Raw genomic sequence first — 23886 nt, 5'->3', positions numbered from 1 at the left:
GTTTTCAGATACTAGATTCCTTCCTGTTAGTTCCCCTCTTATAAAAGCGGAATTTATTCCGGCTTGAGGGATCAGATTGTGTCACAGCAGAGCAATTTGTACATTACCAAGCCTATAGTCATGGCTGAGGAACCCACATCTGTTCCCCCAGAGGAGAGGGTTTTTCATTGGACTCTGCTCAATTCATGACAGTAAACCAGATCCAGGACCTAATTAACAGGTCAGTCCAGACGGCTCTGGCCTCGGCCATCCCGCCTTCAGGGTCGCAACTAACGATACCCAGTCTGTCAGCCCCGCCACTTCAGAGTGGCGAACCGCCAGTCAAAAAAGGGAAAGCTTCTCAAAAACAGAAGCATTTTATGGCGGCACCCGACTCCCCGACAGGGGAAGTAAACAACATGTTTCAGGCAGTTCCTTCCTCGGTCTGCCAACCCCAGCATCCACCAGACTCCGATCGACCTCTGGGCCTCAGGGAGTTAGAGGAAAAGAGGCATAGGTCCTCAAGAAGGACAAAACCCGATTCATGTGTAGATTCCTCTGACGAGGGTTCATCGGGCGATTATGATGACAATGAGTCTGAGGATTACGAATCTGAAATTAATATGGATGCCGGGGATACAGCGTTTGACTCCAACGCCACCCCTGCCACGCAGGGTGAGGTGATCCTAGACGCCCTAGGAGAACCATTTTTTCATCCCGACACCATCTCCCACCCGAGATCAGGCGAATGGTCACCTCTCCCGCATGTCTCACAGTACGTGGAGCTTTGGGCCAGAAAGTCCCTAGACAGAACCGCCTGTAATAAGCTGCGGGCTGAATGTCCTAGGCCCTTTATTCCCAACAAGGTGGTGGCCACACCAGAGGTGGACCCTATTCTAGCCAAATACCTGGCAAAATCAGGCAAACTTCCCAAAAAAGGGATAGAACGCTCTTTTAGGACTATCCAAGAGCGTATCCTAGATTTGATGGGCCCTCTCACCAAAATTCTAAATTTATCCGAGTAGGCGGCCGCATCAGAGCAGCCGGTTGACTTAGCTCAACTACGCGGGTGGGCCCAGAGGGCTATATGCCTAGCAGGCACCGCCAACACTACCTGCTCGGTGGAGAGGCGCCGCTCCATTCTCATGTGGCTAGATCCCCAACTTTCCCACCTGGCCGAAACCGAACCCGGTCCAGCGGCGGTTGGTATGCTGTTTGGAGACAATCTTATGAAAGATATAAACCGGTTTGTCGGCCTGTTTACAGGATTAGACAAGGCCCAAATTTTTCCCAGGGCCGGCAGAGGTAGAGGCCGATCTGCCGGCCGCAATTCTTCCTATAGGCCACAGGGCAGACCAGCTGTCCACTACCAGTACCAACAGGCCTACCAGTACCAACAGGCTCCTCCTTCCTACACCGTCCCAGTGGTGCAACCAACACCTTTCTTTCCACCCCGGGGCAGACCATGGCGCAGACGTGGCGGACGCGGCTACCCCCGTTCCCGTCCTCCTACCGGTGAGTATACCCTGCATGCCACAATCACACATACCAGTGGGGGGACGACTGATGTATTTTATCCATGCTTGGTCTGCGATTACGGCAGATGCGTGGATCTTACAGACAGTCTCGGGTTTTCAAATAGAACTCCTTTCACCACCGGTTCTAGACATAATACCTCCTTTTATAAGGTTTGCAGACCAGAACGTTGTTCTCATAGACAACGAAATAACGGAACTCAGGTCCAAACATGCCATACTAGAAGCCGAAAACTCTTCCCCAGGGTTCATAAGCAACCTCTTCCTAGTGAAGAAAAAAGGGGGCGGCTACCGTCCCGTGATAAACCTCAGGGACCTAAATCAACATGTCAGTTACAGACACTTCAAGATGGAGGGTATTCACTTCCTCCGAGATCTCTTACAACCGGGAGACTGGTTGGTGAAGGTGGACCTGAAGGACGCCTATCTCACCGTCCCAATCCACCCGGAGTCACAACACCTGCTCCGTTTCCCATGGAAGGGTCGAATGTGGCAATTTACTTGCCTCCCATTCGGCCTGTCGTCCGCCCCGTGGTGTTTCACCAAACTGATGAAACCGGTGGTGGCGTCATTAAGGAGCAGAGGGGTACGTCGGATCATTTATTTGGACGACCTCCTCATCATGGCCCGCTCCAAAACCCGAGCCTCCCTCCACATGTCATGGACGGTCTCACTACTACAGAACCTAGGGTTCTTAGTCAACCAAGAGAAGTCGGTTCTGGTCCCGGCCCAAGAGATGGAGTTCTTGGGCTTCTTGGTAGACACCAATCGAGCCGTTCTCCGCCTCCCGATAGCCAAACTAGCCCTGATACGCAAAGAAATCAGGGCGGTTCTACGCAAGGGTTCCTTGTCCTTAAGGGTTCTAGCCCGTCTGGTGGGGCTTCTAGCGGCCTCCATCCAGGCTATCTTCCCGGCCCCTCTACACTACAGGGCCCTTCAGAGGCTCAAGATCATGCATCTACGCCAGGGCCTCTCTGTCCGGAGGCTGTGGAGGAACTACACTGGTGGCTTCATCATGCCGTCGAATGGAACGGCAAAGCCATTTTCAACTCCAGCCCGGATGTCATCATAGAGTCGGAGGCGAGTCGTCATGGCTGGGGCGCTCGGTGCGGGGAAGCTTCTACAGGAGGGACGTGGTCCACCTCCGAAGCAGATCTGCATATCAATGCGTTAGAACTTCTGGCGGCATATTTTGCCGTCAAGAGATTCATACCACAAGCCTCCAATTGTTGTGTGTTGTTCCGCATGGACAACGTGGCAGCGGTTCAGTACGTCAACCGCTTGGGAGGTACCAGGTCCAGGATCCTAGCAGACCTTGCGAAGGAGTTCTGGCACTTTTGCCTGGCGCGCAACATTGTCCCAATAGCGGAGTATATTCCGGGGGTCTCCAACATAGTGGCCGACTGGAATTCACGCTATCTTGCCGATTCCAGCGACTGGCGACTGGATCGTTCCGTTTTCCTTCGGTTGAGACAGCTTTGGGGCCCGCTATGCGTAGACCTCTTCGCTTCGCGTCTCAACCACCAATTACCTCGCTTCTTCAGCTGGAGGCCGGATCCGGAGGCATCTGCGGTAGACGCTTTCCGCCACATTTGGCCGAGGGGAACGCACTATGCGTTTCCCCCCTTCCAGATGATCTCCAGGGTTCTCTTACATACGGCGAATCAGAGGGCGACGGTCGTGTTGATCACATCCTGGTGGCCGAAACAACCTTGGTTCCCTCTCCTCCTGGGGATGGCCGTGGATTATCCCAGACTGATTCCCCACTTTCCACAACTTCTGACCAACCCAAACAGAGGTCTCCACCCCCTGGTAGTGGAGGGCAACCTTCATCTCCTAGCATGGTTGGTTTCGGGGTCCCAGACGCGGATAGCGATCTTTCAAGATCAGCTAGGGATCTCCTCGCCTTGGCCTGGGCCCCCGGGACTAGATTGGCCTATCGATCTGCCTGGAGACTCTGGGTTCGTTGGTGTGATCAACGGCAGGTTGATCCCATACACGCACCTGTGTCGGTAGTGGTCAACTATTTGGCAGATTCTTTTGAATCTGGCAAATCTTATAGTTCCATCAATGTATACCGTTCAGCTATTTCGGCATATCATTGCCCAGTGGACTCTCTACCAGTGGGAAAACACCCACTGGTGTGTAGACTTCTGCGAGGCGTTAGATTCAAGCGTCCCCCTAGGCCTAGATATCAGGCAACCTGGGATGTCTCCAGGTTGCTCGAGATGTTCGCCTCGTGGGAGGACAATGACAACCTTTCCCTAAGACTGTTGTCATACAAATTGACTGTTTTACTATGCTTAATTTCCATCAAACGCGTCTCGGACATGAGAGCGTTGGACATCTCTAGGCGACAAATCTCGCCTCAAGGGGTCAAATTTTCGGTGGTCCGTAGGACCAAGACGGGTATTCACTCGGTTTTTTATCCGTTCTTTCCTGCACATCCACGGCTCTGCGTGGTACGTTGCCTACAGGCATACGAATCGCAGACGGCTGACCTGCGCTCACCAAATTTTTCCCAACTTCTCGTCTCTTATGTCAAACCTCATCACCCAGTCTCTTCCGCTACACTAGCGCGTTGGGTGCGTTCCCGGCATGGAGATGGCGGGCATAGACATCTCCCTGTTTGGAGCTCACTCATCCAGGGGCGCTATGGCTACTAAAATAGTCACCTCAGGAGGCTCCCTTTCTGACTTATTAATGGCAGCTGATTGGTCTTCTGAGACCACCTTTCGCCATTTTTACTTCAGACCGAAGGACCACGTGTCCGACAGTGTCTGACAGTGTAAGTGTCTTACAGATGTCAGATCTGCTGCCTATCTTTGGAAAAATCCTTTTGAGGATCAGATCCAAAGATAGGCACAGGGATACGCAGGCTGAACAGCAGTTCCGCCTTTGTATCTCCTTTGAGGATTTGGTCCCTTGTTTCTTTCAGGATATTGAACACTCTGACCATTGTCCTGAAGGTGGCTGATCTGTCGGTTGCAGATGGTTGGGTTCCCTACAATCCCCGTTGGGATGAAGTTGGGCCATTGTTGGCCACGTTTCCTTGATGTTACCTCCAGAATCGGAAGTTGCGGACCGGCCGGTCGGGATTTCGTGCAACAGTGGAGATGTCTGGGTGGAGCTCGTGTTCCTGGGCGATGCTGTTTCGCATAAAGAAAGAGGACGATTCTCAGTGGGCAGTCCCTTATATACAGGCTACAGTCTAGGAGGGGCTATTGTGGCCCAGGGACTGCTGGGAGTTGTAGTTTTGAAGTTCTTCAGTTACATTAAATGGATTACTGAATTTTCTGCTATGGGCATTATTAAAGAAAGAATAATGCATAAGATACTCGCCTCCTGTCTTCATATAACTAATATTTTCCGTCACAAGCTAGGAAAATCTCGATTTATAGTTTATGTTTTTCAAAATGTTTGGTCTTTTTCCATTTATATCGGAAAAAATAAAAACACAGTGGTGATCAAATACCACCAAAAGAAAGTTATATTTGTTTGAAAAAAATTATATATATTTAGTTTAGGTATATATATATATATATAGATCAATATAGATAAAAAACACATACCTGGTTCAATAATTGATAAATAGAATCAATAAAATGATTGATTCTATTTATCAATTATTGAACCAGGTATGTGTTTTTTATCTATATTGATTACACTCATCTAAGTATGAGTGTTGATCCAAACTGCTTTTCTATTTACTTTTTACACTTCCATTCCCCTTTCAGACTAGGCTCTTTTCTACTGTGATTCATTGATTGAACATGGATGGGAGTTGATCTGTGATTCTTGATTGGGCTTGTGGCGAGATGCGATGAGGAAAAACTTTTTTGTTAAATACAAAGATATCTTTTTTTCGTAAAATGTTTTTCTTTGTTTTTGGATCTGGACTGGCCATTTATTGGTGAGTGATACTCAATTTTGCACTCAGATCTTTATTAGACAGTCTACATCTATTCAGTTGTATTCAGAAATCTTTATATATTTTTCATTTTTTTGACTATTATGCCGCGTATACACCATCACTTTATGCGATGTAAAAAAAACGACATTTTTAAAAACGTCAATTTCATTGACCGTGTGTGGGGGAAAACATCGCTTTATGTCTTGTAAAAAACGACAGAAAAAAATTGAAGCATGCTTCAATTTTATGTGTCGTTTTTGCCCAACGTCGTTTTTTGTGTCCTAAACATTGACCGTGTGTAGGTAAAAACGTCGTTTTTAAGCCCGCGCATGCTCAGAAGCAAGTTAGGAGACGGCAGCGCTCGTTCTGGTAAAACTACTGTTCAGAATGGATTAAGCACATTCGTTAGGTCGTTTTAAACTTGTAAAGAAGAAAAGAATGCGCTTCTTTACACCCTGCTTTTAAATGCTACACAAAAATGGAAGTTTTTTGCGGCTGATCTTGTTACATAGTTATGTCAAGCTTTTAACATTCATTATTTCTTGTTAGATAATGTTTTGGTTTGTGTTGTGTTATTTAGGTGTATGTTCCATCTTATAAATTTAAAATATATATATTGGCCAACATTTTATTTGTGTGTTTTTCTTTTGGCGTAAACTTTTGGTGAAATATTTTTGTTTTTTGGATTTTGGAGTGTGTGAAGTGGCTGCAACAACATATTTTTTTTTAAGTTACCCACAAGGAGGTTTTTCAACCTTGTAAATTTTTTGTTCAATTTTGGGCAAATGGGTCTGCCCACTCACTAATGATCTCTCAACTTCCTAAAAAATACACATGTTCAAATTTGGCTGATAAATCAAAATTGCATTTATTATGCATAAATATTAAATAATAAAATGGTGGCAAACAAAAAACACAACTTCATAAAAACAAAGATGCCAAGGAAGCCAGCACTAGAGAGCGTGCTTGAACTTAATTAAAACAAGGGTCCCCCAAGCCACCAATCCAGGCTGTGAGTCAACTATAAATTCCATCAGGGGCACCGTGTCATTTTTTGGGCTTTCTCTTCCCAGCAGCCTTCCCTGCAGTCTTCCCTGCAGCCTTCCCTGCAGTCTTCCCTGCAGCCTTCCCTGTAGCCCGAGTCCTTGTGGGCTGGGTTCCTGGAGGCGATGTAGTGCCAGGAGCCAGAGCAGCCTCAGGAAGAGGAGGAGCAGGAGCAGGAGCAGGAGGAGCAGCAAGGACAGGAGGAGCAATCTGCACAATGTTGGTGTCGTCATTGAGCTGCCCCAGGGATGCCATGCTTATGGCTTTGAAGATGAGGAGTTCGCAGCGCACACGCTGGCTCTGCTCCAGATTTTGGAGCTTGGCTGCAATGAGCGCTGCGAACCCCTCTACTTCACTGGGTGGCTCTCGGATGGCCGCAGTAGCTTGGCGAAGCAGGGCCTGGGTCTCCTCCTCCATTTGTCGCAGACTTCTGATCCTTTTTGCGGGAGTGCGGAGTGGAGGGATCCGGGAGATGGTATCCCGCCGGGGGGGCCTCCTGGGTCCCACTGGGGCCTGCCACCTCGTGGCTCCCAGTGGGTTCTGCCACCTCCTGCCTTGCAGTTGGCCCTGGCTCCCTGTGGGCCCTGGCTCCCCCTGGCTCCCTGTGGGCCCTGGCTCTCCCTGGCTCCCTGTGGGGTCTGCCTACTCCTGGCTTTGCTCTGCCTGTGTATCCAAAAAAGGGACATAGTTTCGTTTTTTTTTCATTAAGCACACACATTTTTACAATCATGAGAGATGCAAATTGAATGCCAATATATATTACACACAGGGTCGCCATCCCTAATTATGTGGCCCCTTACACACCTTAAGACATGGTCCCCCTGGAGTTGTGGGGGTTGTTGCAGGCTGAAATTTTGAATTAGGGTGCCTTTACACCAAAAAGCAAACTAGTATATTTTGTGTCAACTAGATTTTACCCAAAAAGTGTGTTTGTCATCTGGGACCCCTTGCATGTGTATTGCGTTCCCCCCCCCCCCCCGCCTACTGGCCTACCAGAAAGTGACACACAATCATTCTGACCCCTTCATTTTTCTATCTTGTCCACATCATGTTTTGACACTACTGTCTATTGCTATTTAAACAAAACAATTAACATTCCCTTTGAATTTAGAACACTAGTAACCTCAATTTGACATCATTATTATACTTGTCATATACACATTTCCTATACAAATTACATACCTGGCTCCATGGGTCACAATTGGGGTCCTCCAGGAACTCTTGATCTTCCTCCGAGCTTGCCTGCTCTTGTCTGCAGGGAAGACTGGAGGATTGGCTGCTGGGAAGCTGTGAGCTCCCTCTTGGGGGAAGGGTAGACAGGGATGCCCTGGTCTCAATATGGTCGTCCAGGAACTGCAGCTGACTGTAGTACCACAGGCTAGGTTTGTAGATGGAGTCAGCTGCAGCCCCAGACCTCATTGAGGCCAGGACTTGGACCCGTTGGGCCCTGTAGGTGCCCCTGATGGAATTTATTTTGTTCTTGTCTGTGTCTGTTGTGGCGTGGGGGACCCTTGTTTTAACAAAATCCAGCATGCTCTCCTTTGCTTTTTCCCTGGCATCTTTGTTTTTATTGATTGTTTTTTTGGTTTGCCACAGAACAGGATGTTCCTTCCATTTCTGAATGAATTCAGTCATGAACTCTGCATCCTTAAAGGGATCCATGATTTCTGCAAATCAAACATATAATCAAAAACCAGTCAGTAAAGCCACTAGCTTTCTCACCATATATAGCCCACAAACTCATTCCCTGTTCACTATAATAAAGTCAAAAAAATAAGTTACGTACCGTCGTTTGCAAAGATTGTGACTTCCGCCTTCTTCAACAGACTCTGCACGCCGTTTACAAACACGTCCGATCCCTTTTTACACTACGCACGCGTGACGCTCCGCACGACACCCCGCCCCTGACGTTCAGAATCGTCCTTTCCCCGCCCCTTCTCTGTCGTTTTGTGAGGGAGAAATGATGGACGACATGGATGACAATTCAAGCTCAAGCCAGGAGGCAGGCCAGGCCCAACCATGCAGAAGATTCAGGTGCAGAGCCTCCAACATGTCCTTCAATGAAATGGTGGAGATGGTCACCATTTTCAGGAGGGAGGACTATGATGCCAAACATGGCCCCTACAGGCATCCTAACAAAGTAAAGGCCACAATAATGGAGAAGGTGATCCGGAGGCTTCAGCGAAAGTTTGGAAAACGCAGGAGCAGAGAGCAACTGCGAAAAAGGTGGTCAGACTTGAAGAAGAGAGAACCCCAGCAACTCGCAAAAATAAATAGGGTGATTCGAAGAAGAAGTAAGTATTTTTCATGTGTATTAATTATTTGAGTGTGTTCTTTGTGCCATGTGTTTTTGCTTTCAGGTTGACCAGAATTGTTATTATGATTGTGGGCGCATGATTCTGTTGTCGAAGTCGTCGTTCATTCGCTGACTTTCAATAATAAAATACGATATTTGTGAGAAATGGCATCATGCCTATTTTGCATGTGCAAAGGGGAGTTGAATCACTGTATCAGACAAAAATAGCGTAATTTTATTAATTTGGGGCGAATGAACGGCGACTCCTAGGACCAATTATTCGACCCACAAACATGAAAGTTGTGACATCTTTTTGGTTTGATTTTGCACAAAATATTTTATTTGACTTTCAGGCCGCTATAATGTTTTAAGCTCATGTTTTCCCTTTCTTCAATCTCGTAGGGCACAATGAAGCAGCAAGGCAGGAGGCACAAGAAAACCAAGCCACACCCCCGAGGGATGTAGACGAAGGGGAACCTGCCACAACATCGGGTAAAGTAACATATACCACAGCTTCAGGTAATGTAGATGTAGGCCTACATAATTTTAATACATGTTTTGGTCCCACATTTCAGGAAGAAATCAGGCTGGTGAGGGACTTGACACTTATAGTGCCCAGCTCCTCATCGCAGAGGTCTTGTCATGCAGGGCCCAAGTCGAGGACATCCGTCTTGCCTGCCGCGAAATTCGGCACAAAGCCAAAACGCTGGAACGCCAGCTGAAAAATGTTATCAATGTTTTGGGGAGGGTTTAATTTCTTGTGGGCCTTTTTTTGGGGGGGAAAAAGACGTGATTTTATATGTTAAAAAAAAAAAAAAAAAAGTGATTATATTTTGTCATAATGAAAAAAATACAAAAAAATAAAAAGTGATTATACAGTGCCTGCCGCCGAGAATGTGTTTTTAGCACGACGGCATCGCGCTGATTCTCGGCGACAGGGTGCCGACATCTCGCACTCACTGGAATAGTAAAAGCACATCCCAGCAAGCGCGTCATAGAAGCGACGGGAGATCCGACTTGGATTCCCGCCAATTCTACACGTGTGCAGCGTTTGTTATGAATCCTGAGGGGGAAGTCCCCGCCGGATTTTAAATAAAAATCCAGCATGGGTTCCCCCCTCAGGAGCATACCGGGCCCTTAGGTCTGGTATGGGTTGTAAGGAGACCCCCTTATGCCGAAAAACCGGCGTAGGGGGTCCCCCTACAATCCATACCAGACCCGTATCCAAAGCACGCTACCGGGCCGGCCAGGAAAGGAGTGGGGACGAGCGAGCGCCCCCCCTCCTGAGCCGTACCAGGCTGCATGCCCTCAACATGGGGGCGTTGAGTGCTCTGGGGCAGGGGGGCGCACTGCGGGGCCCCCCACCCCAGAGCACCCTGTCCCCATGTTGATGAGGACAGGGCCCCTTCCCGACAACCCTGGCCGTTGGTTGTCGGGGTATGCGGGCGGGAGGCTTATCGGAATCTGGGAGCCCCCTTTAATAAGGGGGCTCCCAGATACCGGCCCCCCACCCTAAGTGAATGGATATGGGGTACATTGTACCTCTACCCATTCACCTGGAGGAAACATGTTAAAGTTAATAAACACGACAAAAGGGTTTTTAAAATAATTTATTAGTCTGCTCCGGAGGCACCCCCTGTCTTCTTTAGCTCTTTTCACCAGGGGGGGCTTCTTCTTTGACGTCTTCGGGTGGGGGCCGCTCTTCTTCGCCGCCGTCTGCTTCTCTTCCACCGCCGTATTTAAGCATATAAGCTCCGTTTTGTGTTGAAAATAACTGTGAAATCTAAAACTCCGGTGGGTGTAAAAAGATGTCCGCTTGCCCCTTCTCACTCTATCATTACTGTGCAGGAGTGTGGGGTGTAGCAAGATGGCGGCGAGGCTCCGCAATGACTCCTGACAGCAATGAGAAAAGCTCCCAGGACACAGTGCGGATGAAGGATATGACGCAATACCCGCAGAATACCCGCAGAAGAGGGGACAGGAAGCTGAGTGACAGATGCTGTAATCAAAGGTACTGTCACAGGAAAAAAAAAATTTGATTAAACAAATGTTTAAAAATAGGGTGGAGCTCAGCTTTAATAAAGAACCACATAGATGAGTTCTTGCTGGAAAAAAATATTTTAACTACTTCAGCCCCAGAAGGATTTGCCCCCTTAATGACCAGGCCTTTTTTTGCGATACGGCACTGCATTATTTTAACTGGCAATTGCGCGGTCATACGACGCTGTACCCAAACAAAGTGTATTTCCTTTTTTTCCCATAAATAGAGATTTATTTTGGTGGTATTTGATCACCTCTGTGGTTTTTATTTTTGTGCTATAAACAAACAAAGAGTGGCAATTTTGAAAAAATATATATATTTTTTGCTATAATACATATCCAGACAAAACAAAATATAAAAACAAATGTATTCATCAATTTAGGCCGATATATATTCTTGTACATATTTTTGATTTAAAAAAAATTTCAATAGGCGTTTATTGATTGGTTTTCACAAAAGTTATTGTGTCTACAAAATAGGAGATAGATTTAGAGACTTTTTTTTTATTTATTTGTTTTTAATATTAATGGCGGCGATCTGCGATTTATGCAGGACTGCCACATTGCAGCAAACAAATCTGACCCCAAATTACACTTTTTGGGGACCAGTGACATTATTACACTGAGCAGTGCTAAAAAATGCACTGATCAATGTAAAAATGACAATGGCAGGGAAGGGGTTAACACAGGGGACGATCAAGGGGTGTGTTCGCTAGGCGTGTTCTTTCTGATTGGTTCATGCTTTACAGTTTTTTTTTTTTTTTTTGCTTTCCTCTGGATCAACTGTGGGTATAGGTTTGTATTTACAGTGGGTAGAGAAAAGAATCACACCCTTTAAAATAATCACATTTTGAAACATCACCTTACACGATACAGCATTTATAGTCAAGAGTTATGTGAATTTTTGTACTTGGCTATTGAGTTTCTTTTAAAGCACAATTACTTATTTGACTCCCAATGCAATATCAAGGCGCCTCAACAGGAGCTAAATTCTCTCCATCATTGGCAAACTTGTATTTGGGTTGGTGGGACTAATTGGTTCTTTTTGCTCAAGACATCTCTTTAGGGCTCATAAAGATTGGTATTGTCGCTACCAGGCCCGGACTGGGACAAAAAATAGGCCCAGGCATTCTAAGCTGAGCAGCCCATTTTTTAAAAAAAAACTAATTACCGATAATGGCAACCGATTTCTCTATGTATTTTAGTTATATTTAGCCTGCTTCAGTCACTGTAACTGACTGCGGATCTAATACAATCTAATATGATCTAATGCCCTACGTTAAAGACAGCCCTGGGAAGGGGGGGTATCTATATATATATACCCAAAAGGTGTCCCGAAGTCGGACTGCATTGCTGGTTTGAAATCGTGCGGTAATGCAGTCCGACATTGAAGGGGGGGGGGGGCAATTTGACAGACATCAGTGCGGGTTCATGCACAGATGTCTATTCAAATCGCCCCTGAAGTCGGCAAAAGTAGTACAGGAACTACGCAAAGTCAGCGTCGCACTGATTCAGACAGTACTATTGCCGGCAATACCCTCCAATTTGGCATGCGATTTGACATGTCAAATCGGCCCAATGTGAACGTGGGCTCAATTCAGGACACCTTTTGGGCACAAGAACTGTTCACACAATGTCTAACTGATGCCATCACTTTGACTTCTTTCACACTGAGGTGCTAAAAATAGTGCCTGAAAGGTGCCTCTCAAGCCTCCCCAGTATGCTTTCACACTGTGGCGATCCTCTTGCAGGATGGGAAAAAAGTCCTGCTACCATCATCTTTGGGATGGTTTGGATACACTACTCCAAAAACGCCCTGCCCATTTAAATGAATGGGCAGCTCTTACGAAGCGCCAGCAAAGCGATTCGGCAGCGCCGCTTTTTGGGTGCTTTTAACCCCTTCTTTGGGGTTAAAAGCGCCCCGCTACCGCCCGCAAAGTGGCGCTGCAGTGCCGGTAAAGCACCGCTAAAACAAGCAGCGCTTTAACGCTACCACGGGGCAGTCTAGGTGTGAAAGGGGTCCTTCAAACTTTGTTCAGCATCACTCACATTGTGTAAAATCTCTTTCATACTGAAGCAATTTACAGGCGTTTTTTCGCTAAAAATAGCGCCTGTAAACTGCATCTTCTGTGTTTTCACACTGAAGTGGTGCACTTGCAGGATGGGAAAAAAAGTCCTGCAAGCAGCATCCTTGGGGAGGTACACTGCTCCTCTACCACCCCTGCCCATTAAAATTAATGGGTACCGCTTTCAAAGCACCATAAAAGCACTTTGAAAGCAGCGTTAAAAAGCAGACGCTTTTAACCCCTTCTGGGGGGTTAAAAGTACCTGCTAGTGGCGCCAAAGGGCTGCTATAAGGCTACTTTCACACTGAGGCATTTTGCAGGAGCTATAGTGCTACAAATTGCGCCTGCAAAGCGCCCTGAAAGAGCCGCTCCCTTCACTCCAATGTGAAAGCCCGAGTGCTTTCACACTGGAGCGGTGCGTTGGCAGGACAGTAAAAAAAGTCTTGCAAGCCTCTTTGAGGCACTGTAGGAGCGTCCCTGCCCATTGAAATCAATGGGCAGCGCTGCCAAAGTGCCTGCAAAGCACCTCAGGAGTGGCACTTTGAACCCTTTATTCGGCCGCTGGCGGGGGTTAAAAGCGACCAAAAGCGCAGCAAAAATGACAGTAAAGTGCCGCTAAAAATAGCGGCGTTTTACCGCCGGCGCCTCAGTGTGAAAGTAGCCTAACAGCGGTAAAGCGCTGCTTAAACTAGCAGCACTCTACTGTTAGCGCTCACACTGTCCCAGTGTGAAAGGGGTCACTAAGACTCAGAATGCTTTTATTATGAATAGTTTAATATTGACAGGCATGATAAAAAAAAAACATTGGTAGCCAAGATATAGAAAAAAGAAAATTGACAGGCAAGATAAAAAAAAAATACATTGACAGGCAAAATACAAAAAAATACTTTGGCAGCCAAGATACAGAAAAAAAATGACAGGCAAGATGCAAAAAAAATACATTGGCAGCCAATATACAATAAAATTAAATAAAAACACATTGGCAGGCAAGAAAAAAAAAAAAAAAAACACTGGTAGGCTGGCATAGTATCACTTACCTTTCCAGCAGTCCAGCACCTTTTACAACATCAGGCAGAGGAGACCTTCTCCAGCTCCTCCCCCTTCACGGTCACATGACCTGTCCTCTTCATTTCCTCCTTCTGAGCAAACAGATTCAGAAGGCTGGCTGGACGGCCGCGGAGGTGGCCGTGGAGCCAGCCGTAGTGAGCGGCACCGGCAAAAGGAGCAGCCCAGCTCGCTGCCTTCAGAGTAGGGAGTGGGACCCTGGCTGGCAGATAGAAATGCGGCTGTCGGCCGCGGAATCGGCCACAGGGCCTGCCGCGGATCCGACCGCGGAGTTTGCCGCGAATCCGACTGCGGAGTTTGCCGCAGCTGAGAGTGCACTGGGGGGGGGGAGATGTGACATGCCGCGGCCCACCGGGCATATGCCCGGTATGCCCTATGGCCAGTCCGGGCCTGGTCGCTACATTGATGACCTGATCTTAATTTGGAAAGATACTGTTTCTGCAATTGACCCCTTTGTTCTGTACCTCAAAAATAATAACTTTAATTTGAAGCTTAGTACTCTTTTTTAGGGTTGAGCGAATCAGAACTGTAAAGTTTGGGTTCGTACCGGACTTTTGGGTTTTTGGTTCGGGTTCGGTGTTCGGCAATGTAATGACGCGCGGCAGCCAATCACCATTTGTTTTAATTGTGTGACCTAGAAGGCATCACAGCCATGCCTACTAATGGCATGGCTGTTATTGGCCAGTGCAGCATGTGACCCAGCATGTGACCCAGCCTCTATATAAGCTAGAGGCGCATAGCACAGCTCGTCACTCTGCTTTAATTAGGGTAGGGAAAGGCTGCTGCTGCTTGTAGGGAGAGAAATATATAGAAGTCAGACTGTCCTGCTTCAGAAATTAAATTACACCAGCGCTGCATATGTTCCTGTGAGATACTCTGCATTAGATACTTTAGGGAAAGGTTCCTGATTGTGCTTATAGGGACAGAAATATATAGGAATCAGTCCTGCTTCAGAAATCATATTACACCAGCGCTGCATATGTTCCTGTGAGATACTCTGCATTAGATACTTTAGGGAAAGGTTCCTGATTGTGCTTATAGTGAGAGAAATATATAGGAGTCAGACTGTCCTGCTTCAGAAATCAAATTACACCAGCGCTGCATATGTTTCTGTGAGATACTCTGCATTAGATACTTTAGGGAAAGGTTCCTGATTGTGCTTATAGGGACAGAAATATATAGGAGTCAGTCCTGCTTCAGAAATCATATTACACCAGCGCTGCATATGTTCCTGTGAGATACTCTGCATTAGATACTTTAGGGAAAGGTTCCTGATTGTGCTTATAGGGACAGAAATATATAGGAGTCAGTCCTGCTTCAGAAATCAAATTACACCAGCACTGCATATGTTACTGTGAGATACACCCTTTACATACTTTTATTCTATTGTGCTATTCAAAAAACATCCATTATGGGGGAAAAAAAATAAAAAAATTGCAGTGTTTCCTCCAGTGTTTGCAGTTTTTCCTCCATATCTGTACGTGTGAGATAAACACTTTAGATAGTGTTCTTCTATTGTGCTATTCAAAAAACATCCATTTAGGACAAACAAAATATATTTTGCAGTGTTTCCTCCAGTGTTTGCAGTTTTTCCTTCATATCTGTACATGTGAGATAAACACTTTAGCTAGTGTTCTTCTATTGTTCTTTTCAACAAACACCCATTTAGGGCAAAAAAATATATTTTGCAGTGTTTTCCTCCAGTGTCTGTGGTGTTTTATTTTTATTTTTTTTATGTTATTTTAAGTTATTTCCCTATCCACATTTATTTGCAGAGTACTTGCTCTTACCAACATTTTGCTGGCATTTGCAGCCCTCTAACCCTTTCCATTAGTGTTTTAGAGACATTTTAGTACTGAAAAGTTCGGGTCCCCATTGACTTCAATGGGGTTCGGGTTCGGGGTCAAGTTCGGGTCCCGAACCTGGACTTTTATCCAAAGTTCGGCCGAACCCGTCGAACCCGAACATTCAGGTGTCTGCTCAACTCTACTCTTTATCAACAAGTTGCCATTCTACCCATACTATACAGGCACTTACTGTAAGGCCCCTTTCACACTAAGGCGGGAGGCGGTAAAGCGCTGCTATTTTTAGCGGTGCTTTACTGCTAATATCGCGGCACTATTCGGCCGCTAGAAGGATGGTTCCACCCCCCGCTAGCGGCAGAGTAAGGGTTAAAACCGCCCACAATGCGCCTCTTTAGAGGTGGTATAGCCTTGCTGTACCATTGATTTTAATGGGCAGGAGCTGTGAAGGAGCAGTATACACACCACTCCTTCACCGTTTCAAAGATGCGGGTAGCAGGACCTCGGGCTTTCACACTGGAGAAACAGCAGCTGTTTAGGGTCGGTTTTCAGGCACTATTTTTAGCGCAACAGCGCCTGCAAACCGCTCCAGTGTGAAAGGGGTCTAAGGGAATTTATCAGGGCAAAAAGAAACTGCTCAACATCTGATGCTTTTTATGAGTGTATCATCTTGTCAGATAGACAAAAATTAAGAGGTTACAATGAACACATGATTGACAGAGGCATAACAACAGTGGAACAGAAGGATCATGACAGTATGATAGGTGGCAGAATGTGCTCTAAGAATAAACAATTGTCTTGATATGCTAATAAACCAGACCGTTTTGTAACCACATAGTCACAATAATACAGTGTGTGAACCGATGTCTTCCCATTCTCTATGCAGACAAAATTTATTATATGGCATCCTCCAACAGGGTTGTAGTTTTTCTAGCAGGAAAGCACCTACATTAGCATCTCTTTTGTCTCCAAGTCTCTTTCACTTACAACGTCCCTCTGGTAAAAACACATGGCTGACTGTCTATGGTTCCTACCTGTGTGGTTTTAATACTTATAAACAATGTAAAAGGCATGACAAATCAAAGCTTTTTTTAATAGCAAACTGTTCCCTCTTAAAACGTATATCAACTGCAATTTCAAAACAGTAGTATATGTGCTTGAATGTAGCGCTTGCCGACTATAATATGTAGGTTGTACCATCCTCTCTCCACGCTGTCAATCAAATCCAATGATGCGGGCATCGGGGGGCGAGGCCAAGTCTGGCATTCGTGTCTATGAATGCAAATGCTGGACTCGGGAGCACGCCTGCAAGGTAACCCCCCGGGAGAGCGCTTCTCCTAGGGGGTTATCTGATCCACGAGAACCGCCAAGGGACCCCAAAAGAGGATATTCGGGGCCACTCTGTGCAAAACGAACTGCACAGCGGAGGTGAGTAAAAAAAAAAGCCTTTACAATCACTTTAAATGTTTTTTGAATAGATATTGCTAGGATTATACTGTTTTAATTGGCTGCACACTGTATAGTTAACAATTAGTCATTTCTATTGCATATCCTGGTATTGGAAGGACTACTTGATCTCAGTTTGACCATACCCACATGTTTGTAATTCCCTTAATGATGTTTTAATGAAGAACAAACCACCCCTATGAGGGGTTGTATTAGTATATATAAATTATTTTATTTGTGATCTATATATACTTTAAATAAGACTTTGGCCGAAATATGTTAGCACATATGGCCTCTGTTATCACTGTTTTGCTAAAACAATGTTATCTAAGGAAGAAGCATTGAGCGATTGTATATCTGCAGTTGGTGTTTACAGCCATAGTACTGATACTCAACTTACACATGGGAGATAGGTAGTAGAGCTTGGGTGAGTGTTTCTTTTGTTTTATATAGCTATATTTACTAGTGCAACTTCCTTTGGATGTTAAAAGTTGCACTAGTAAATATAGCTGGATACAATAAAAACTGTGTCTGTCTTCATTTCAGGCTGCAAAGCAACAAAATTTGATTATTTTAACCACTTAATCACCAAGGACGTCATATGACGTCCTCGGCTTTGTGCGGTGATATCTGAATGATGGGTGCAGCTACAGGCATCATTCAGATATCGCCGTCTTCAGTCGGCGATTCTGTGCACGATAAGAACGATCAAAGCTTGATCGTTCTTCTAGGCAGCGGGAGGGGACAACCCCCCTCCCGCCACCATCAGGTGCTTCTCCGGGCTCTCCCGTGCCATCGGGGGGCCGGAGAGCGAATCGGCCGGTGCTGCTGGGAAGCATAGAGATGACTGGTGACCAGATGGTCACCAGTATCTCTATGACCGTCGGAGGCCCTGGCGCAACGTTATGACGTCACGCCCAGTACCTGGAAGTAAACAAAGCCGCAATCGCGGCTGTCGGCATGTGATCAGTGATTTTTTTTTCACCGATTTCATGCTTGTAAGCTTGGAGGAGAGATGTGGGGTCTTATTGACCCCACATCTCTCCATAGAGAGGACCTGTCACAGTGATTCCTATTACAAGGGATGTTTACATTCCTTGTAATAGGAGTAATAGGAATAAAAGTGATAACAAAAAAAATGTAAAAAAAAGTGTAAAAAAAAAATGAAGTAAAAAAAAAAAAAATTGTTAAAACGCCCCTGTCCCGGTAGCTCGCGTGCAGAAGTGAACACGCATGCAAGTCCCGCCCACATATGTAAACACCGTTCAAACCCCACATGTGAGGTATTGTCGCGTGCGTTAGAGCGTGTGCAACAATTATAGCACTAGACCTCCTCTGTAACTCATAACCTGTAAAAAAAAATTTAAAGCGTCGCCTATGGAGATTTTTAAGTACCGAAGTTTGGCGCCATTCCATGAGTGTGCACAATTTTAAAGCGTGACATGTTAGGTATCTATTTACTCGGCGTAACATCGTCTTTCATATTATACAACAAAATTGGGCTAACTTTACTGTTTTGTTATTTTTTAATTCATGACACTGTTTTTTTCCCTAAAAAAGGTGTTTGAAAAATTATTAAAACAGTTGCAATAGCTGCCATTTTATTCCCTAGGGTGTCTGCTAAAAAAATATATATAATGTTTGGGGGTTCTGATTAATTTTCTAGCAATTTTTTTTTGATTTTTACATGAAGGAGAAAAGTGCCAAAATAGGCCCGGTGATCAAGTGGTTAAAGGGGGTGATTCTTTTCTATACCTACTTTAGGATTTTATTTTTTCCCTTTTTATTGGTTGAACTAAATTGACTTTTTTCAACCAGACTAACTATGTAATTATGTAACAAAAACAACAACAGAAGAAAAAAAGAGGTACAGAGGGATTTGGTTTCAAATGAGGGATAGTTGGGAGGTTTGAACACTTCCCATTGCCCTGATACCCTTAAACATCCTGATTTACAGGCTGTTACCAGTACAGGAAGAACGGAAAAAATTGCCTTATGAGGACACACACATCAGAACAAACCCATCAGATGTTCTAATCATTATACTGTTAGTTGGAAAATTAGTTTTACTGCATTAGTGTTATTTACACAGATTTAGTAGCTTATTAAACTGAATGTAATTAACATTCCATTCTAGTCTTAGTGACATTTTCCTAAATGCATACAACTTTTTGCCAGGACCACTAAAAGCAGCCTCTTGAAATTTTCTTCAGCCAAAAATGATATTTCTCAGACAATAATAGAATACACCTATCTTCTTAAAAATTGTAAATAGAATGTCTCATGTCTAAAGGTTTATACAGATATGTTAGCTTCACATACTTTTTTTTATGAAAAACGATTATAAACACATTTATTTCAACATAATTTGTATTTGAGGCACACTGATTCCTTAAAATATTCCAAACCCATCACAGCATTCTTTTGAGGCTATAATTAGAAATCTATTTAAACTGCCCAGTTTCCTTGCTAAAATACACCGTAGCTTATTAATCGGCTTTGCAAACAGAAGTGTCAGAAGTTGTAAAATTTAACAGTGTGCAAACTGTGAATCAGATATTGTATATATATATATATATATATATATATATATATATATATATATATATCGCATAAATATCATATGCAAATAAGACATAATACCTGCACTAAGATGATATGGCTTTCCATCCTAAACGTAAACAGTTTATTTCACGCTTGTGTCATTTTTTATCTTTAAGTATTAAGTCGTTGAACCAAGCCATAATGTGCCTACACACTCCTATGCTACTATAAATGCTAATCTTATATTTGAGCTCTTAAAAAGCACCCAGAGCAATTTCTAACTGTGACAATTTTACAGCTGGAGGAGTCCACTGTAATGAAGGAATATCTGTTATAAGCATATGGTGGAGCATTAATCAGCATTTTCACGAATACAGTCATTTGCAATTGCAAACAGGATGGCCAAAAATTGGACATGCTTATAAGACTGGAAATATCGCATTCATTTTTTTAATATTGGAATTACAGAAAATTCATGTGGATTGCATAGTTGCCTAAAATAGTCAAACTTTCCTTTTTATGTTGAGGCAATACACTTTTAACTGTCATGGTTTCTCACATTTACATGTTTTTATACTTTTTATTTTTGCAAGTCTGATGTTGTGTTTTATATTTATAAAAGGACACCGCTTAATAAATTGAATTTGTACTGAGTGTGATTTTACCAGCATGCAAAACACAAAATGTTTGTCTAATTTTGTTCAAAACAAAATTGTATTTGCAATTTAGTTATTTGTAGATTAAATGTAATTATAAAACAGAAGAAAAATGTGCTACTACCCCAGATCGTATAGAGATCCTCCTGAGCTGTTGGGTGCAGGATGTGCAGTCTCTCAGCTGCTAACAAAGTAAATGGATAGAAGACCATCCCCAACTCCATGCATGCTCTTCAACAAGTCCAAATTTATTGTAACTCCATAAAAGATAAATATGTACAGCAGAAGTTAACGCATTTCAACATGTATGGCCTTGTTCACAATAGTTATGTACAAAAACAGCACAACATATATAGTGTTAAAACACCCCCCTCCTCCTTTATTGATTGCAGATATTTTCAATTAACCTAATGATTGTCAAATGGAAACAATGGGGGTTATCCACAAAGCCTTGGCGCAACGTAACTTTTCTGATTTAAGTTACTCCGCCGCAAAATTCCCAAGTTAGGTGCCGATCCACAAAGCACTTACCTGGAATTTTGCGGCGCTGTAACTTAAATCCGTCCGGCGCAAGGCGTTCCTATTCAAATGGGCGAGTCCCATTTAAATTAGGCGCGCTCCCGCGCCGGACGTACTGCGCATGCTCCGTCGGGTAAATTACCCGACGTGCATTGCGCTAACTGACGTCGCTCCGACGTCATTTGCTTAGACGTTAACGTAAATGGCGTCCAGCGCCATTCACGGACGTCTTACGCAAACGACGTAGAATTTAAAATTCGACGCGGGAACGACGGCCATACTTAACATGGCTTAGGACAACTAGGGCTTAGCCCTAGTTTTACGCGGCGGAACTCGACGTAAACGACGTAGATTTAGAGCGTCGGGCCCGTCGGAGCGTTCGTGGATCGCCGTAACTGGTCATTTGCATATTCTACGCCGGCCTCAATGGCCTCGCCACCTAGCGGCCGGCCTAGAATTGCATCCTTAAGATCCGACAGTGTAATTCAATTACACATGTCGGATCTTCGTCCTAACTATGGGAAACTGAGTCTGTGGATCAGTTCCATAGTTAGGACCAGGGATACGACGGCGTAACAGCAGTTACGCCGCCGTATCTCTTTTGAGGATCTGGCCCTATGAAACCAAAGAGGAAGGTTAAAATTGTTCTGCAGAAGCAAACCACAAAACTGAAATAAAAAAAATACAAAATAATATCAACTGATTAGTATGACAGAATAGATAAAGAGAATGACCACAGGGAAGGGGATGTCAAAAATAGAGACAACTGAATATGAGAATTGGTGGAAGAAGGAAAAAATAAGAATGATAAAATTACCATAAATGTAAATCAAGGTCCCATCTGAGATTTAACCCCAGAGGGACTCTGGTTTTGAGTCTAAAAATCCACCAAGCTTTGCTATTCAAAAGTTGCCTACCTTTGTCCCCACCCCTGGGCATTGGAGTCAATCTTTCAATGCCAGTAAACCTAAAAGTAAACCTACAAGTGTAATTATATATTTGTCCTGTGAACTCCATTAAGGAGTAGTAAAAAAATTGCATTTTACAGCTGTTACTTCCACTGTAAAAGTAGTTCTATCCCTTCACCTCCCAAAACCCTTCCCTCAAAAAACAAAAACAAAGTGGCAAGAGGTTCACTTTCATTTATACAGTAGCCATCTCACTTGTAAAATATAAAGGAAGAAAAATGAAGTTAGAAACAAATTTCAGCAGTGGGGTCAGTGTAATCTCCCGACGCGTTTCGTTCCCTTAGAATGTCACCCCAGATGACGTTCTAAGGGAACGAAACGTGTCAGGAGATTACACTGACCACACTGCTGAAATTTGTTTCTAAGCGCTTGTTTTATTCTTCTTAAATGTGAGTCTAAAAAGGTTTTTATTAAATGCTATTTTTTATGGAAATACAGAATCACGCTATGTGCACTTTTATTTTCCTTTTTTCCTTGTCTGCATAAATATGATACCCTGCATGGTGCATATTATCACCTGAGTACATACACTAAAGACCATTCAATTGGCATCTGTAAAATCACTGTACTATCTATGAGGATGTCCCAGGAGGTTTACTGATTATTCAACGCTTGAAGTACATCTTGATCCTTGGCATCATTTAAGTTTGATTGACCTGATAAGTATACGCTTATTTGGGTTCATTCCCTCCGGTAAGCCTCAAAATTTTCACTAATTGGTGGCGGACCTTCTATCAATCACTGTGTCATAATTAATGTCACTATCTTCGGTGAATTGAAGCTCATCATGGACTTTTGATTCTAATAATCATTTTTGTTGTTGTGTTACGGACATTTCTTAATTTGTATTACATAAAGACCCTCTAAACCAGGGTTTTTTCTTCTAGCGCTACACTTTATTTTTTCTTTTCCATTTTTTCAAAATCGATCTATTTTGTGGTGTGGGCTGCTTTTTTCACATTATTGAACAGCGCGGTGATATATGTACATTTTGTATATATTTTTCCTTGGAGTACCATTTGAGTTGCTCCTGAGTTCCTTATGACTTGAAATTGCTTTTCAACAATTCAGAGTGTCAGAACAGTGTTTGAGCAGGAATTTGCCAAAATTCCATCTGTGCATGGCTAGAATTACAGGAAAGATGGCTAAACTTACAAATTTCATATAAATAGGGGAACGTGGTGCTTTATTTAGCCTTTAACTCTACATGTAAAAATATCTTATAAAAATTGAAAATGTAAAAACAGTGTAAGGAAAAAAAGACATATAAGCCTTTCAGTTGCTCAAAGAGCTGATAATAGAAGGGAATTTTTAATGACTGGAATAGTACCACTGGATTAGCATAAGGCCAATGTGGTGCCTATATTTAAAAAGTAATCAAAGTCTTTAACAAGTAACTATAAAACAGTTAATTTAACGTCTGCAGTTGGTAAGATACTGGAGAGTTTAATAAAAAAAAACAATGATCGCTATGATCGTAGTATACTTGTGAACATGTCATAAAATGTTTAAATATAAAAATGTAAGAAAAAAAAAATATAAGCCTACCAGATGCTCATAGAGCTGATAATAGAACAAAAAAGGAAAAGAAATAGTACACTGCATGTTTTTCTGTACAGAATGTAAACTCAAACAGAGTGACAATAAACATCATAGTTGAGCCCCCCTCCATAATGTGACCAAGACTAGCTATATACTCTGCACCTTTGTTCTTTTTTTTTATTGCCAGATGTACACATTCACATTTTTGTTCTCTGTCTAAGGCTAGGTTCACACTGCTGCAAATTCGAAATCGCGGTAAAATCACAATTTTACCGTAATTTCACGGCTGCGATTTTGCCGCGATTTTGGCCGCGATTTAAGAGACATCTGTGCAGGGTTCAATGTAAATTGCGGCCTGAAATTGCAAAAAGTAGTACAGGAACTACTTTTTGAAATCGGTGCAGCGCCGCAGATGCGGCGTCGCACCGATTGGGACAGTGCAATTGCCGACAATTGCAGTCAAATGCCGCC

The sequence above is a fragment of the Rana temporaria genome, chromosome 1 (genome assembly GCF_905171775.1).
Source record: "Rana temporaria chromosome 1, aRanTem1.1, whole genome shotgun sequence".
Classification (NCBI taxonomy): Eukaryota; Metazoa; Chordata; class Amphibia; order Anura; family Ranidae; genus Rana; species Rana temporaria.
Note: the sequence above shows the minus strand (reverse complement) of the source record.